Source organism: Prunus dulcis, chromosome 5, assembly GCF_902201215.1.
Source record: "Prunus dulcis chromosome 5, ALMONDv2, whole genome shotgun sequence".
Lineage (NCBI taxonomy): Eukaryota > Viridiplantae > Streptophyta > Magnoliopsida > Rosales > Rosaceae > Prunus > Prunus dulcis.
The window spans coordinates 11,282,472-11,297,977 of record NC_047654.1 but is presented as its reverse complement, the minus strand read 5'-3'; the positions used below and the strand labels follow the sequence as shown (position 1 = coordinate 11,297,977).

General features: G+C 33.0%; 1 long non-coding RNA gene and 1 pseudogene across 2 annotated transcripts; one reads left to right on the top strand and one right to left on the bottom strand.

Annotated features, from left to right (window-relative positions):
* Positions 1-229: 229 nt before the first annotated feature.
* LOC117629043 lies at positions 230-4,968 on the bottom strand (annotated as a pseudogene). The gene is made up of 14 exons (XR_004586030.1): positions 4,956-4,968; positions 4,597-4,698; positions 4,037-4,088; positions 3,597-3,658; positions 3,426-3,516; positions 3,242-3,306; positions 2,480-2,673; positions 2,220-2,340; positions 2,017-2,085; positions 1,663-1,888; positions 1,510-1,560; positions 1,015-1,243; positions 723-862; positions 230-620 (listed from the first exon to the last, which is right to left on the bottom strand). The product of XR_004586030.1 is annotated as a dynamin-related protein 5A-like (transcript).
* A 5,287-nt stretch (positions 4,969-10,255) lies between these two features.
* LOC117628775 lies at positions 10,256-12,807 on the top strand. The gene is made up of 3 exons (XR_004586015.1): positions 10,256-10,462; positions 10,595-11,076; positions 12,696-12,807. It is a non-coding gene; the product is annotated as an uncharacterized LOC117628775 (long non-coding RNA).
* The last annotated feature ends 2,699 nt before the right edge of the window (positions 12,808-15,506 follow it).

Below are 15,506 nucleotides of genomic sequence, written 5' to 3'. Positions count from 1 at the left end.
GGGTGAAAATAATGTTACTTTTTTCAAGTAGTGAAAATTGGAAATGAAACGACCGCGACAAGAAACTGGAGATGAAAAGAGAGGGGATTAGGATACAGCCTGTTGGGGGGAAAAGAGATTAGATTTAGAAGAGTACAAAGTAGAAACCAATTAGAAATTAAAATAAATAAGTTGGATAATTTAGAAAACATTAAAATTGGTTAAAAAAAAGTTTAAAGTACAAAGCACATTAAAAAATATGACATCCATTTAGCAAATCATATGTAGTATATAAATGTCACAGTTGAAAAAACAAGCATAACGACATCAAGTAAAAGATGGCATCACCCCTTGTCAATTTGTTAGTACATAAAATGAAGGCTAAAATGAAACAAGGGGGCTCCCAAAACCCCCCTCATTTCCCCCATTACAAAAAAATCTTAAATGAATGAATTGTGTGGCCTTCTCGACAAAATCCACATCCGAAAAGAAATGGTGCATGTGATGCATGCCTACTTAGCCCAAGCAACTGAATCAATTTCTGCTTGAGCACTTCTGTATAACTCCAGCCTCTTCGTGAGGGCAGAACGCCTCTCCATTATTGCCGGATCCTCGTTCAGTAATGAGGACAACTGCTTTGTCTGTTCAAAATATTTAGAGTAATCAAAAGTCAATATTTGCCCTCCAAAAGATTGATCAATTTTCACCCCCAGAAATTATAGGTAGAAGATTTTTGTACTAACCTCCAATTTTCCCAAGTCAGTGTAGAAATGGTCAAGAAAGCTTCGTTTTGCCTCTCAGACTTGGCAATAGACAATACACTTGGGGATGGAGTTACGCAAACTTGCACATACCATATTGACGTCAGCCAGAACCGTTATCCCTGTTTTTTTAAAGAGCAAAAAAACGTAGTGATTGGATAAGGTGCTTTGTCATGATTAGCAATTAACCATGTTACTGGTTTAATAGAAGATAAAACAAAGTTTAACCAACATAAAATACATGCAAGGCTAATTTTTAGTTCATGAGACTCACCAATTCGCCTGAGATATGAATCATTGTATCTATCGAAAATCGAATGTGATGGGTTGCCACCCTTCTCAACATCTTGAGGAAGTTTACGGAAGAAATCAACTGTCAGATAACTACACTCCATATCAACTAGCTTTAGTGTTGCCTTCTTACTTTCTTCTCTCATCCTCTCAAGGGAATCACTAGCTGCATGTGTAACCTCAACTCTAAGAGCAGGATACTGCTTTAGCTCCTGTAAGACAACAAGGAGCAAAATTTACCCAACCACTTGCAAAAGTATGAACATTTGGCCAAACAAAAAAGAGTACCATTTATCCAAGATCTTAAGAATCTATGAACCCAAGAGAAATAAGAATAACCAAAAGGAGGAAAAGAATACAAGAAAAAAAAATATTTACCACTGTATTACTAGAACTACCAAAACTGACACCAAAAAAACAACAAAAGGAAAAGAAAAAATCAATGGAAACAAAAAATTAAACATGGTTGTGAACATACTGGAGTCTCATTAACAGACTTGTGAACCAGATCCTTCAAAATGGCATGAACCTGGAATCGTGAAAAATTGAAAATAACTCATCATCGTTCAAGCAGCGTAATAAAGTAAATACTTGCAATTCACACAGAATGAAAAGTAATCTCTTTTCATACCGCATCAACAGCTGCCTCAGCAGGACCTCTAATAGTAATTACAGAGGATTCAATGACCATGGTAACCTTGTTCAGGAGCTATTAGATGAAGTTGATATCCATCAGCTTCAGTAATGAGCTTCCTTATATTTTCCATTGAAAGTTGCTTGTCAAATTGCAATCTTTTTAGAGCAGCAGGAAGCTGGTTATCAAAAACGTTGTAAATCTTATCACCGCCAGGGCGCCTGTGGACAACAAAGAACATATTAATTTCAGACCATTTTATCAAATGGATTAACCAAGAAAATGAATACTGAGCCAAGCTGCACGATTGTATACAGTTTTCCCTGCAAGATTGTAACCGAGAAAATGAATACCGAGAAGATGTTCTTTATAAGTTCCATCGAATAGACGACATATCTCCATGATTGTATACAGTTTTCCCTGCATGTCCAAAGCAATCAATCAATAGCAACTCTTGTAAAAATTACAAACAGAGGTGGATTTCATAGTCGTTTAATTTGACTTTAAAAGCAAGAAACTTTAAAATGATACTACAAGAAATAAAGCAAACTTACTCCAGCGTCTGCAGAAATGGGCTTTCCAAGGCGACTCAGTTCAGCTTCAAGTTCAGCAACGGTCTTGCTAATGAGGGGCTGGATCCCCAGGATTTTCAACTTAATTACTGTTTCCAAATGCCGGGACAGTAACCATTATAATAATTTAGTGAAAACGGCCAATATTTACCCAACAGATTAAATAAAAAAAAGATCTACTAACTTGATTTCCTCTTATAGATATTGAAACCAAATTAATGAAGGCTATCCAGTTGCCTACCTTAGAAAGCATTTTTGCTAGATGCTCAGAACCCATTCTTGGAGCAAGGTGCTTGTATTCTGGGGTAGTAGAAAAATACTCGCGTTCTCTACGCCGGGCAGCAATCATGTCAACATTCTTGTTAATGTCCGCTTGTGAGCGATTCACGACCCCAACCCAAGGAAATTTTAGCCGATATGACTTTCCTTCCAATATCTAAGTAACCCAAAAAGGAAAAGAAGCTCAGAATTGATAATTGCAAGCGCTACGCTGCTTCAATGAGTAAAATAAGGGTATCCAAAATATATGCATTACCACACTCCTAGATAAATAAGTGACAGCCAAAAAGTGGGATTTGCTAATCATTGCGACTTGCAAAGAGAGTATATATACAAGGCATATCTGGAATGGTTCCAGAACTAGATCATTTCTGTATGTGTGTATGAACTATGTATCTACCCCTCAAAAATAAAATCTGAAGATCAAGAATGTGGGAGACAAGTTGAAGGGGCGGATTAGCCTATAAATGCATCTAGTCATGAATCAGCCTGGATACCTCTATACTAAGCAATTTTTGAAATATTCAGGTATAACTAACTTTAGAGTCCGACATACAAAATGCACATAAATAGGTCTTCCACTGTTTCTTAACTATAGAAAAGTCATAAAGATCTTTTGGGCAATAAAACAGGAAGCTATATTTCTTTAGACTTTCTAGCTTAATAGTTGATTACCAAATCATCCAGTGTCACATGTTTTAAAACAAGATACTAGGCAAACTTACTTCAACTGCATCAGTACCCTTGTCCATAAGATCAATCTTCGTTAAGACTCCAAGTGTCCTCTCCCCTGTAAAAAGAATGTCAATATACTGAATCCTTTACCATCTACAGTTTCCTATGCTAGATACAACAGTCAAGAATTATGCAAAGATATTTGCAATGTGTAGAAAACAGTATGAGAGTCACCTGCTGGATCCACTTCACGAGAGATTCTAATTGCATCAGATGTAGCGAGATCTTGATTAGCAGGTGAAATTGCTAGAATTATACAGTTGGGCTGCATAAAATGTTGAAAGACACAAAATGATTCAGCTTAGTTAACGTTGAAAAAGAATACAAGATTGCAGTGGATATTACCTTCTCAATGTAGGAGCGAACCATATTTTCAATGTCTTGCACAATAGTATCCGATTGACCCTCTACATGCCAAAGAAAAGTTGTTAGTGTGTCTTATATATACAGATAGTAGTTCTGTCTTCTTTTGCAAAGAAAACAAGGGAAATGAAATGAGAATTGTTTAAAAATGTCAAAGGTTAGGTTCCTATCCGACCCAAAAAAAAAAGGTCTTTAATTCCGTAGGGGAACATGATCAAGCAGATTTTTTTGTTAAGGCAGGTCCTGAATTTTAAAAGTGAGGGCTTTATGTTCCACCTTTCCTTCTTCCATTTTCCTTAAGACTTTTTCAGACAGATAGAATGGCAAAGAAACATGCATGTAAATAGAATGGCAAAGAAACATGCATGTAAAGTGCCTGCCTGCATAACAATTGATAAATCTATGAGATCGATGATACTTACCAACAGCCACTTTTGTAAGCCCGGGAAGATCAATTAAGTGTCAAGTTGACAACTGCCAAGAATCAAATAATTATAAATTGGTTAAATCACTAGATGAGATGATCAAAATGTGGATACAAAAACCTAAAATTATATGAAAATGTTATCATGCAGATAAATAAGAAAGAAAACTTTGGACGCCGTTCCCCGAGATTAAAACTCTATTAGTTGGGGCCCAATTGCTTTAATATTTTAAATGCAGTCCAAGTAGAAATGACCTTCCAATCTATCTGTTGGAGATTGTTTTGAAAAGAAATGTGAAACTAATTGCAAAAATTTTGTGGACTATGCTTTCAGGGGGGCAAAGACCAGTATTACAAAGGAAATTTAACCCAAGATTGTCTTGTCACATTCAAACTATTAACTAAACAGTCCATGAAACTTAATTTGAGTCTACCCACATTGTTCCATGTTGCTGCAAGATAGGTCGGATACCAAGTTCACATTCCCATTCCAAAATCGTAGTGTTCTTTAGTTTAAGTTAAGCAAACAAGTAAAAGAAAAAAGATCCATTAGCTTACCATTAGGAGAATATATGCTAAGATGGATTGGAACACTATAAATTTGTTTGCTGCGGCCAGTTTCTCGATCTGTCTCGTCTGAAATCTCCTTTCTCACAGCAGCTGTACAAATGGTAATTGTATAAAATGAAATAAACATGCAAATAGCTCTCTCCCCCTCTCTTACAAGATATATTGGCTCACTGGATTTTCTTCTTTGTGATGTTATTTTCAAATTCTAATAGGTGGAAAATCACAAGAACTTCCTCCATACCATTTTGGTAAAGAGAAACACACTTGATTCCAAACCTAAAAATACTATTCATTCATCTTTTGAAAGAAACTGTGTGGGGGTGGAGAGGCAGAGTTTGAGGTCTCACCAATCAATGGAAGTTAGGTGTAATGGCCCTGAAAGGTCGAAACTTTACCTCTCGGATGCCATTTACACCACTTGTTACTCTTTCTATTTCCTCTTGATACCTCAGAAGCTGTTCTGCATTGCACAAGTCCAGAAAGTGGTCAATACTCATTAAATATATCATGTACTTAATATAAAAAAATGGAAGGCATACATACACTTCTGAGAAATACAGAGGACCAAAGAATATGAACCAAATCCATGGTTTGCCTTATTTTTCATTTTTTTTTTTTTTTACTTGGTTATAAATTTCCCTTAATTTTCACTAAGCAAGGGTATCCAAGAATTGCTTTACCAAGCCACCCCCAACAAGATGTATTATGAAGTGAAAAACAGTTTCCAAGCCCATATTTTCATCTGAATCAATTCAGATCTGACAAGAAGCCAACCCCAAACAACACGACATAAACTCCAGATAGATCCATTAACTTTCACCATTTTGAGATCAAAACTAATCAGAAACAATGAAAAACTGTCAACCGAAAGAAAATCAGGCCCAACCCATCATAAGATTCAAACATATCTGCAACAAGAACAGAACACCAGAAAATGCCAAACCAAAAACAAAGAAGAAGCATCAGCAGAGAGACACCACACAATTAAAATAAGCTAAAATGAATCCACCATCTCCCACATTTCTGACAGGTAAACAGCACAGAAAGGAATGCCAGAGATTCAAAACAGTTGAATTACCAAATACAAATCGATTTGTGAAAACAAATTATTGAAATTAAGAAACTTTTTATATAAAAAATGTACCTAAAAGAAATAAAAGGTGGTGATGACAGAGCCTGCTTGTGTGATTGTTTGTTTCAAAAGGGAGGTTATTTTATATATATCCGAAGAGGGAGGGGAGGGCTGAGCGGTTGGTGTGTTTTAGCGTTAACCTGTCTACGTCTTCCTCCTTTTAGAGATCCAAGCTTGGGTTTTGATACTTTTGAGGCTCAAGCTGTTAAACGACCCGCTAGGAGGAGACCCCTTTTCTCTGTTTTTGTCTGGGTTATGCTCTCCTCGTACGTTTAAATTCTCTCTCTTTATTTTCACCCATAAAAAGGAAAGATTAGCAAAAACTAGGAACTTTTTCATTTTTGTCAAGAAAAAAAATCTTCGCACCCAAAAACTTGTGATGGCATGGGTGAGCAAAATGGTGTAGAAATGTATTATCGTGTTATGTTACTGTTTTAATTAACGGAAAAGAGAGAGACAGCGGCAGCCCTTCAACCTCCCATTCCATGTTTAATTATTAAAAGTAATATTAGGGTGAAAATAACGTTATTTTTCTTTAGTAGTAAAATTCGGAGAATGCTAGTAATCTTCTTTCAAACCTTTTTTTATGGATCTTCTCTCTTTTTCTTATGACATGCATCACTTCCCATGCACTTAAAATAATGACATTAATACATCAAACAAACCACCTTTTGTTTTTCAAGTTTACCCTTATTAAATGTATTGTCCTTCATTTTATCCAATTTTTCTTACAACTCTCTTACCATATGGAAAAAAATTAAAAAATCTGTTTTTTTAAAAGAAAATTTTATTTTTTTTAGAGGAATTTTTTGTTATAAAAAAAAACACAATAATGACCTTTAAAAAATCCACAAAAGATATATCTTTTTTTTTAATACAGACAAAAGAAGTCTTATTGAAATTTTTTTTTCTTCCCTAAACCATTAATTAGGTAATTTGTTGGAGTCTTTCAAAAAAGAGAAGAAAAAAAACTAATGTTTTTTCTTATTTAATTTTTTAACAAGGTGATCAGAAACTTGTAACAAATTTGGATAATAAATTTAAGGAAACATTAAAATCAATATAAAAAAAATAAGGGTAAATTTGGAAACAAATGTTACCTTATTTGATGCATTAATTACATTGTTTTTAGTATAAGGAAAGTGACACATGTAATGAGGAAAAGGGAAAATGTCAAAAAAAGAAGGTTAGAGAGAAGGTTGCTACCATTCACCCTATTTTCTTCCCCTCCGTGAATGGGAGTCTTGTGGGATTTACATGAGGTGGTAGGGATGGCTATATTTTAATCAATAACACTACTTCACATCGGCTGATCACATTGTTAGGAACCTTCATCATTGTTGAGCTGGATTAGTGATGAGCTGGCATAGTCAGTTTGTTAATTGATTAGTTAAGAAATTAGTTTATAATCGAATTGGTTAATAAGAGCTTACAGCTATATTAGACAATTATTGTATCAAGAATGAGTTGTTGAGAATATTGTACTATTTTGATAATTCAATAAATAATACTTGTTACTCTGTGTAATTCTAGGGTTAAGGTTGAAGGGGGTTTCACACACATAATCATATGTGACAACTGTTAAAAGTCTTATATAGTTATGCTAGTAACTTTCTCTCCGAGGAGGGGCATTGTGTCTGATTAGGTAGTTGGTAAGACAAAGCTAACTAAGGCAATTAGGAATATCAACCACACAAATTGAGACACAACTCATACTCCTACCGAAGGCAGTAGTGGGGAATTCTCTGTAATGGGAAAAAGCCCGACAGAGCAATGCCGTGTGAAGGTAGAAGAGGCAATGAAAGCATCGGCTTTCTTTGTGCTAGCAGCCGCGGTAAAACAGAGGATGCAAGCATTATCTGAATGATCAGGCTTAAAGCTGTAGGTGGCTAGTGTAGCCCACTTGCTACTAAAGTTATTTGCAAATTGACACATTATCTACCACATGATGTGGTATAATCGTCAGGTCTTTCTCCAATGAGTTCTAACACCCACACACACGTTCTCCCAACCAAAGAAGGAGCCATTCATTGGCATTTAAGTCTTCCTATAGTCTTCATTGATTGATTGGTAAAAATCTTCCTCTAGTCTTCATTGATTGGTTGGTAAATGCATTCCTCAAGTCTTATAAATACCAACTTTTCATTTATGAGCACATGTATATCCTTTTCTGATAAGTCTACCTTTAGAATTTTCTTCGTAATTTAATATGAAAATTACATAAAGAAAGAGCGGAAATTTCATACATTCTTTCATTGACTAATCTGTCTTCCTCTAGTACATTATTTCATTGACTAATCTGTCTTCCTCTAGAATTTTCTTCGTCATTTAATATGAAAATTACATAAAGAAAGAGCGGAAATTCCATACATTATTCCATTGACTAATTAGTCTTCCTCTAGAATTTTCTTCATCATTTAATATGAAAATTACATAAAGAAAGAACGAAAATTCCATACATTATTTCATTGACTAATCGGTCTTCCTCTAGAATTTTCTTCGTCATTTAAAATGAAAATTGCATAAAGAAAGAACGAAAATTCCATACATTATTTCATTAACTAATTTGTCTTCCTTTTTGTTTGTTCCCCTAGTACACGATAGGAGCTCATACACCTCAATAAGTTCAGACATAATAGAAAATTGACAGACCAGTTAAGGAAAGGTAGTGTGGATGTGAAGAAGTGAGAAATTGTGTGAATGATTAGGCTTAAAGCTGTAGGTGGCTAGTGTAGTCTACTTGCTACTAAAGTTATTTGCAAATTGACACATTATCTATCACATAATTTGGTATAGTCGTCTAGTCTTTCTCCAATGAGTTTTAACACCCACACACACATTCCCCCAACCAAAAAAGGAGCCATTCAAAGGCATTTAAGTCTTCCTCTAGTCTTCATTGATTGATTGGTAAAAGTCTTCCTCTAGTCTTCATTGATTGATTGGTAAAAGTCTTCCTCTAGTCTTCATTGATTGGTTGGTAAATGTGTTCCTCAAGTCTTATAAACACCAACTTTTCATTTATGATAACATGTATGTCATTTTCTAATAAGTCTACCTCTAGAATTTTCTTCATCATTTAACATGGAAATTACATAAAGAAAGAACGGAAATTTCATACATTATTTCATTGACTAATCTGTCTTCCTCTAGAATTTTCTTCGTCATTTAAAATGAAAATTACATAAAGAAAGAACTGAAATTCCGTACATTATTTCATTGACTAATTTGTCTTCCTTTTTGTTTGTTCCCCTAATACACAATAGGAACTCATACACATCAATAAGTTCAGACATAATAGAAAATTGACAGACCAGTTAAGGAAAGGTAGTGTGCATGTGAAGAAGTGAGAAATGTAAAAATTTCCACATGAGAAAGAACTAATTGTTAGCGTTTGTTTCATTGAATGATGGGGAATACTAATAACTTTCACTCCAACCTTCTCTTTTAGGCCTTCTTCCTTTTCCTCATGACATGTGTCACTTCCCATACACTTAAAATATTGACATTAATACATCAAACAGACCACCTTTTGTTTTCCAAGTTTACCCTTATTAAATGTATTATCCTTCAATTTATCCCTTTTTTTTTTTACAACTCTCTTACCATATGTAAAAAAAATTAAAAAATTATGTTTTTTTTAAAAGAAAATGTTGGTTTTTTTAGAGGAAAAACGTTTTTTTTTTTTTTTGGGTTTTAAAAAAACACAATAATGACCTTTAAAAAATCCATAAAACATATATCCTTTTTTTATACAGACAAAAGACGTCCTTCTAAGAAAGTTTGTTTTAAAAGGAAGTTCATTGATTACATTTTCAAACCATTAATTCGGTAAGTCTGATTATTGACTTCTTTTTTTTTTTTTTTTTCCTAAACCATTAATTAGGTAAGTCTTATTTGTTGGAGTCTCTCAAAAAAGAAAAAAGAAATAAATTTTTTTTCGTATTTAATTTTGTAACAAGGTGATAAGAAAGTTGTAACAAATTTGAATAATAAATTTAAGGAAACATTAAAATCAATACAAAAAATAAGGGCAAATTTGGAAACAATTGTTATCTTATTTGATGCATTAATTACATTATTTTTAGTGTAAGAAAAGTGACATATGTCATGAGGAAGGTGACTAGCGTTCCCCAAATTGGAAAAAGATAGAGGATTAGGATACAGCCTATAGGGGGAAAAATAGATTAGATTTAGAAGAAGAGTAAAAAGTAGAAAACCAATTAGAAATTAAAATAAAGAAGTTGGATAATTTAGAAAACATTAAAATTGGTTAAAAAAAAAGTTTAAAGTACAAATCACATTTAAAAAAATAGTTTTTTTTAGTTAAATACTCAATTCTACACCTAGTCCTATTACAAAACCCTATACCATTTAATCTTTATAAACATACCCAAAATAAACCCAAAAATCAACAATTGTATATTAAAATTTTAATTAATAAGATGAAATATCTTTATTACCCTTTTTAGCATTAAATTAGTTTTGGATCTCGTTTGAAGCCTCCCTCAGGTTTGAAGCCTCAAGCCCTCCCTCAGGTTTGAAGCCTCAAGCCCCTCTCCTGCTTCAAACCACCATCTCTCCTCCGTTCTCTCCCTTCTTCCCTCTCTCCTTCAAAGTAAACCAAACAATCTCAAAGCCATGGACCAACACAAGACCGACGACAATCTCTGTTACGTCAATGGCCTCACACGTGTTCTCGCTGCCGATGTCTCCATTTCCTTTGTAAGTTTGTTCCATTTGCTTCAATTCGTTATTTTCCTTTTGATTTTTGCTTAATTTACTTGAAGTTCTACTTGATTTCAGTTTCTTCGTTGAATTTGGTGCTAATTTCTATTTTTTTTCCGATATGAACAGAGCTAATGGTTAAGCTCGTGGAGTTCTGTGGCTACTCTGTAGATTTGAGGTGTCAATTGCTGGACGAAGGTGTTCAGAACATCGACGTCGGTGGTGATTGCGAGAAGAAAGAAGATGAAGACGATTTTCTCTTTGGCATGCACCAACCTTGACAGATCGCCGATTTCCACCGACAATATATTCCAAAATGGCTAGATTCATCCTGTGTTCCCCAATTTTCAATCCGGATCTCCTGTTCGCTCTGTTCTCAGATCCCGCCTACGATGATTTTTCCATAGCCAAAAGGGTTGCCGCTTCCTCTTCCTCTTTGTGGCATCCATTGAAGAGCGGGATACGCCGAACTCGGCAAAGTCATTTTACAACTCAGGAGGTGGACTCGAGTCCTGATCCATGAGAGCAACCAGCTTCTAAGTTTGATCATCAACACCTTTTACAACAGCAAGGAGATCTTTCTCCGTGAGGTCATCAGTTACGCCTCTGATGTACGTATTTTCACCTTTTATTCTTTTGTTGATTGCTCATTTCAATATTTTCTAGTTTTGTTGTATGAATTGTTGTGTTTTCTGTTTGCGTTTGGCTTGTGAACATTTTAAATTCAACAACTTAGTTTGTATGGCTTAGGTTAGAGATTTGAACATGTTAACTTTTATGTTGTGGTTTATGATCGTTTTAATATGGAAGGAAACTAATTGATTTGTTCTTTAGTCGTGATAGGCATATTTGCTTTGGTTGATGTTTAGTCCTTTCTTTCTTTATGGGCACCACAAATACAAATTAGTGAATACATTACAGAGAGGATGTATGTCTTTCCTACATTCCTAGGACTGTTCTCTGTAATATTAACCAAATTCAGTTTTCCTACTATTGGCTCTATGTTTGACCAAAGCCTATCTGTTAGGTATAGCATATGTTTTAATTCATTTAGTTTTGGTGTTGTCGAATGATCCAAAGAACATAGATTGATACATAATTTTTTAATTTCATAATAGTCTAATGATCCAAGTCTTTGGATACTCATAACCTCTCGCTTACAACAAGAGTTCGACTTTCATCTCTGTATTTACAAATTTTACCTTGATTTAAGGTTGCTTAGACTTATTGGCCAAGATTATGTTTTACATAGAGAGGTAACACAGCGAAGTAAGCAGCATTTAAAATATAATAAATGATTAATCATGTTTTGTATTCATTGCCTTGAAGCATGTTTTGCTTAGGACACATTGATTAAGTCATGCACAAATAGACCACTATTTGACCCCTAACTCCTGCAATGCTTAGCCAACAAACTATGACCCAACTAGGAGACCAAACTTTCTACATCATTTCAAGCTACTAGCTAAGAGTCTTAGTGAAAGTTTAACCAAAAAATTGGGTGAGTTACCTCTGTTTTGCTAAACATCTGTTTTGGAAATTTGGGTTGCTGATAAAATGTGTCAATATTCATAAATTCCTCATTTTTAGAGTTAGAAAAAGAGAAAGTTGGTTTATTTATTGTACTAGTTTTGTGCAATTATTTTTGCTTCTGAGTTGTAGCTGAAAGAGAGCTGCTCTCTTTGCTTTGCAAGTTTGTAATGGAATTGCAGCTGAATTTAATGATCATGCTTTGATTTCATTTTGGTCTTCTGTTATTTTGATGAAGAGAGATATTATCATTTTGAACTCATTCTAAGTGTGTCGTGTGACTGAATTTATTCATTTCTCTGTGCTTTGATATGGCATTTGCAACAAGCCAATTTTGGCTTTTCAGGTGGTTGTGGGCCTAATATATGACTTTTGTAAATTTCAACAAGCTGGTAAGTTGATTTGTAGTATACAATTTGTTATATGTAAGTCGTATGAGCAGTTGTTGTTATACTGTTCATACCTTGCAACTGAGTTGATTTATATAACATAGTATTAACAATGTACTTCTATGACATAGTATTAACAGATTTTCAGTAACAAAGCACGCTCTCTATTTTGCTCTATATATGGTTGTGCACTTGAAGTTTATGATATGCAAAATGTGATTTTTATTAGGAAAATAGTTCTATGACATAGTATTAACAATGTACTTCTGTGACATAGTATTAACAGTGTACTTTTTTTTTCTTTCTTGTAGAGGTATTTCTTTTTGTCTTTGCGATTGTATCGAGTGAAATTGTGGACAATTGGAGGTGGCTACAAAGGATATCGAATCTCTTGTTAGGCTTTTTTGGATTTTTTGTATGAAATGGTATTTACAATGTTTTCTAAGAAATTGTATTAACAATATACTTCTATAGCATGGTATTAACAATGCACTTTTATGACATGGTATTAACAATGTACTTTTATGACATGGTATTAACAATGTATTTCTATGAAATGGGTCCTGGAGACAGACCCTTGGTTTTCGTGATTTTATTTATTTATTTTATTTTAAGTTTGGGTTTTTTTCAAAAAAATCTAATATAGGCTCGTTGGGCTTGTTTTGGGTTTTTTTGGGAATTTTGTGTTGGGCTTGTTTTAAGTTAATCAATGGTAGAGACGTAATTTATAGGAACTTCAATACTAATTTCATATGTAGTAAATGGTTTTTAAGTATGTTTCTAAAATGCATTCTATTTATGATTTTTTAAATAATTACAGCTCATATTTTGGGTATATTACTAAAGCTCCCTTAAAAAAAAATATGGGACATCCATTTAGCAAATCATATATACTATATAAATGTCGCAGTTGCAAAAACAACTGCTTAATGTTGAGAGAGAGAGAGGGAGAGAGAGAGAGAGATTAATTAGAGTTTAAGTAAAGGTAGATCCTAAATTCCTAGTCTTGCAGTTGGACTAAATAGAACAGAGTTGGCCAATTATTTGGGGCATTTAAGGCTGAAATTGGGGGTTATGGGCCCCAACTCCCAGGTCCCAATCATCAAGTAAAGGATCTTAACTGTGCCTGTGGAGCCTCTAGCTTAATATAATCATAGGGATGAGTGACATGAAAGAGTTTGATTGTGAAGAACCACTACTGTTTAATTCACCTTTTCTAGTTTGAAAGTGTGGAAACATCGAAGTAACCCAACCAGTAATTGGTGGTAATTCAGTAAACATGGTGAATGGGATATTGGCAATGGTAAAAAAGTGTGCTTTTGCCAAAGAGAAAAACAACAGGAAATGGCAGAGTGGGAGCCATGGTCATTCATTGGGATTCTTTTTCTTTTTTTTTTTGGGTCAAGATGGTCATTGGGATTCGAGTATGCGTTTTTTTGACTTTCTTCATGTTTCTTCACACTTTGTTGCGGCCTGCGGGAGCAATTTGGGACCATTCCCAGTGGAAAATGAAAAGCAGTATGTAATTGTTTTTTGAGCTTGTCTATAGGTTCTTATAATTTTTATTTTCTAGATATATATATTTATTATTTTATAAATTTATGTGTAAAATTTGATTTCAAATTTAAATGACTAGTAGGATATAAGACGTCGTAATATTCCTATGTTTTTACATCATTGCCATCATACTTCATATTTTATTTATAATTTATTCCAAACATTTCATTAACAGCCATAATTGTAATTAAAACTCCCTATTAATAGCATATCAATCACCCCATTTCTTTTGGTTGCCATTCCCTCTAACATATGGCCCCTTAAAGTTGCAAATAAAAAAAATACGTAAATTACATATCCAATAATGTACATATGAAAAATATAAATATAAATATATACGGGTAAAAATATAGGTATATTATTTACAAAAAAAAATTAACAAAAATAGGTCAATTACTTTGTAATTGAAATTTTCGTACATTTTTCATAAATTAAAAATAGGTACACAATAATTTATAGAAAATAGGTAAGTTGTATAACTGAAATTATGCACATTTTTTATAAATTGAAAATAGGTACATTATTTAGAAGAAAAAAATAAGTTCAATATACTAGGTAAATTGTTTTACTAAGTACATATTATTAGAGAAAAAAAAAGGTACATTATTTAGAGAAAAAAATAGGTTCATTATACTAGGTAAATTGTTTTACTAGGTACATTATTAGAGAAAAACAAAATAGGTACATTATTTTGAGAGAAAAAATAGGTACATTATTTAGGAAAAAAATAAGTACATTTTTAGAGGAAAAAAAAAAGGTTCATTATACTAGGTAAATTGTTTTACTAGGTACATTATTAGAGAAAAAATATAGGTACATTATTTTGAGAGAAAAAATAGGCTCATTTAAAAAAAATTGTTTGCATAAAACAAACAATAAAGAGATGATCAAATTATTTTTCATAAAACAAGTAATAAAGAAAAAAATAGGTACAATATTTGGAGAAAAAATAGGTTTATTAAAAAAAATGTTTTAAAAACAAAACAATAAATAGATTATGAAATTATTTTTCAACATAATTAGAATGTACACTATTATTCATAAAAAAATATAATAAAAAAAGAATATTGGTTGTATAACTCATAAAAAGAAAACAACATTAATTCCTAAATTTAATATTGAATTTAAATTATTAATGCTTTAAATAGATTACTAGTCGTAATTCATAGAAGGAAAACACCATTAATTCAAAAATAGATTACTAGTCGTAAAATAGATTACTAATACTTTAATGTGTAATTTAATATTTAATTTCAAATAAGTTTCTAAATTAGTTCTTACATCCATTACAACTATTTAGAGATATTTCCAAATTCAACGGATGTCATTAGTTACACCCCCCATAACACATTAACTTATAAATATGGGTAGTTTTGGAATCCGAAAACTACAATAAATCAGATTTTAAGTTATATTAGGTAACTTGCTTAGTTGGATCCTAGTCATTGGGTATTTTAAATAGAAAACTAAAGGAAAGGATTGTAAGTGATTTAAAATGAATTTTATGGGTCTAAGCTCAATTTACTATTATTTTTTTGCCACCACAATACCTTTTCTATTACTTT